At 45.1% G+C, this 3,109-nt stretch overlaps 1 protein-coding gene across 4 annotated transcripts in view; it reads right to left on the bottom strand.

Moving 5' to 3' along the window:
• CCDC3 (coiled-coil domain containing 3) overlaps positions 1-3,109 on the bottom strand; it is a 133,450-nt gene that overhangs the window by 82,508 nt on the left and 47,833 nt on the right. The window lies entirely within an intron of this gene.

The following is a 3,109-nucleotide window of genomic DNA, read 5'->3' as shown; positions in this document are numbered from 1 at the left end:
AAAACAAACAAAAAAAAAAAAACAAGAAGAAAAGAAGCAAGTAGTTGTCAATAATTCACAACTATTTTAATTACTCCAGGGTATGTAAAAATCTCAGGGAGCATAAAACTTTAAAGAGTCAATTTTAGTTTCAAATTCAATTGTAAACTAACGGGCTGGTTTTTCTTGTTTTGTTTGTTTTGAAACAGTCTTGCTCTGCTGCCCAGGCTGGATCTCAAGAGGCACAATCTCAGCTCACTGCAACCTCCACCTCCCAAGTTAAACGATTCTCCTGCCTCAGCCTCCCAAAATAGCTGGGATTACAGGCACATGCCACCAGCCTCACCTAATTTTTGTATTTTTAGTAGAGATGGGGTTTCAGCATGTTGGCCAGGCTGGTCTCAAACTCCTGACCTCAAGTGATCCACCCACCTCAGCCTCCCCAAGTGCTGGGATTACAGGCGTGAGCCACCGCGCCCAGTCCATAATGGGCCAATTTTGTGTAGCTTTGATGTGGTCCCTTTCCAAGTGGGTAGGGAATAAAACTGGTACAAGCAGAGGTCTGGAAACGTGCAGGGTCCCCCAGATTGAACTACATTCTGCTACACAGCGGCTCAGCAAAGTGAAATAATTCTCTTCCTCTGAGGCTGGAATGCTCCCACACTGTGTTATCTAAGAGGCCAGGGTGATTCAAGGGAAAGGAAAAAGGAATTCTCCCCCAAGATCAACATCTGATCAACAGAAATACAGCTGCCTTCACACTAAAACAATTCTCCACGGTCCTATCGTTCCTGTTTTGTTTTTCCCAAATGATGGAAAAATCTAATTCCAGAAAAATGTTAGTAGCTAGATTATGTGACCATAGGGCTAAAAAGTTATGTAGCTTAAATTTTTAGGGGCTAACCTATTCAAATATTTTCAGAATAATATCTGATCTCTTGGTGTCAATCTATTATCTAGTCATATAATCAAAGGGCCCACAACATGGAGAACAAAAGGGCCAGTGTAAAGAAGATTTCACTTGGAAGATACTAAGAGCGACTTGGGCTTGGGACACTCAGGCTTAGACTTGCTGGGTCCAATTCAACAGGGAGCGGGCAGCGGTAAAGATTAAAAAGGGGAAAAGCAAGAAAAAACCAGGTACTTGGAACCATTTGGGAGCAAAATATAAGACAAGTATTCACAAAGTTCTGGCAAATCATCAGGAAGGGGTTAGAAAAGTCTAGATTGCTGTAAGTAGGGTGGAGTTGAGGAATTAACCTTTTTTTTTTTTTTTTTTTTGATGGAGTCTCACTCTGTCACCCAGGTTGGAGTGCAATGGTGCGATCTTGGCTCACTGCAACCTCCGCCTCCTGGGTTCAAGTGATTTTCCTGCCTCTGCCTCCTGAGTAGCTGAGATTGGAGGCACGCACCACCCTGCCCGGCTAATTTTTGCATTTTTAGTAGAGATGGGGTTTCGCCATGTTGGCCAGGCTGTTCCTGAACTCCTGACCTCGAGTGATCCACCCACCTCAGCCTCCCCAAGTGCTGGGATTACAGGCATATGTCAAAGAAGAATAAACCATTTCCCTTAGTTGGACGTACCTGCCTTTCACAGGAATAGCCTCTGTGCAAGAGCATGAAGGCGGCCTCCAGGTACAGGGAGCTCTGGGCAAAGCTCCCTTTGAATCTCCCTTTAAACAGAGTTTGAATCATGTCCTTTGCCGGCATGGTTGGAGCTGGAGGCCATTTTCCTAAGCAAATTAATGCAGGAACAGAGACCCAAATACCGCATGTTCTCACTTATCATGGGAGCTAAGCATTGAGTACACATGGACACGAAGATGGCAACAATAGATACCGAGGCCTCCTTGAGGGTGGAGGATGGGAGGAGGGTGAGGACGGAAAACCTCTCTCTCGGGTACTGTACTCAGTACCTGGGTGATGAAACAATCAGTATACCAAACCCCAGCGGCACGAAACTTACTCACATCACAAACCTACGCATTCACAAACCTGAACCTAAAATAACAGTTGGAAGGAAAACATAAAAAAGACAATAAGGGGCTTCAGAAGAACAAGGCAGCGACCCTACCATCCCACCAGACAAGAGAAAGACCCTGCCCTCAAACGTTTCATGATGGGTGGAAAGAAGGGAGTCTCTTAACATGTGCAAATGGGTTCATTAATGCCAAAAAAAAAGAGGCCTTATTCCGTATGATACCCGCATCAGAACTCTCTCTCCAGCTGTCTGTCACGTTGCCCTAAAAATGTCCTCAATCAAGGACTGGAAGTGATGGGTCACTGCCCCATAGGCCAAGACTCACATGGCCCCAGTATCACATCAACTGGGTTGTGGCAATGCCCACTGCTTTGGAAAAGTGGTGATCATCAACATTTTCCTGCACCTCTGGCATCTGGCCCAGATCCAGAAGACTCTCACTCCTCAGATGATCCCAACCCTTACATTCTGCAACCACCTTGGCCATCCTGCACCTCGACGTTTGCCAGCTAGCTAAGAATCACTCACAGAAGTGGTAGCTATAACAGCAATTTCCCTTCATTCCCTCAGCACGCTTCCTTTCCTCTACGACGATTCCTTAGAGCCCCACGCTGTCAATAACAATCATACAGTCAGAACGGTTCACATGTATTCAGCACTTACTCTTTCAAGCATGATGCTAAGGGATTTACATATTTATGTTTTTTACATATTTAAGTCATATTGCATCAGCCCTCTGACAAAGATCAGAGGTGTCCAATCTTTTGGCTTCCCTGGGCCCCATCAGAAGAATTGTCTTGAGCCACACATAAAATACACCAACACTAATGACAGCTGATAAGCCAAAAAAAATCTCATAGTGTTCTAAGAAAGTTTACAAATCTGTGTTGGGCCACATTCAAAGCTGTCCTGGGCTGCAGGTTGGACCCGCCTGATACAGCTGCTACTACTGTCCCTGTTCTGCAGAAGAGGAAACTGAGGCTCAGTCTTCATTCCCTCTTGTTCTCATACTTTGGGAAGAACTCCTTATCAAACAGTAAAGCTTCAGGGATCCAAAGTTTCTGAGTGGTGTTTTTTAACAGCTGGGAGGTAAGGAGGGATAGCAGGAGAGAGAGAGGGGATAGGATAATACCCTTTGGGCTTTTGGAA

Source organism: Cebus imitator, unplaced genomic scaffold, assembly GCF_001604975.1.
Source record: "Cebus imitator isolate Cc_AM_T3 unplaced genomic scaffold, Cebus_imitator-1.0 Scaffold61, whole genome shotgun sequence".
Taxonomy (NCBI): domain Eukaryota; kingdom Metazoa; phylum Chordata; class Mammalia; order Primates; family Cebidae; genus Cebus; species Cebus imitator.
Note: the sequence above shows the minus strand (reverse complement) of the source record. Positions and strands in the feature narration are given on the sequence as shown.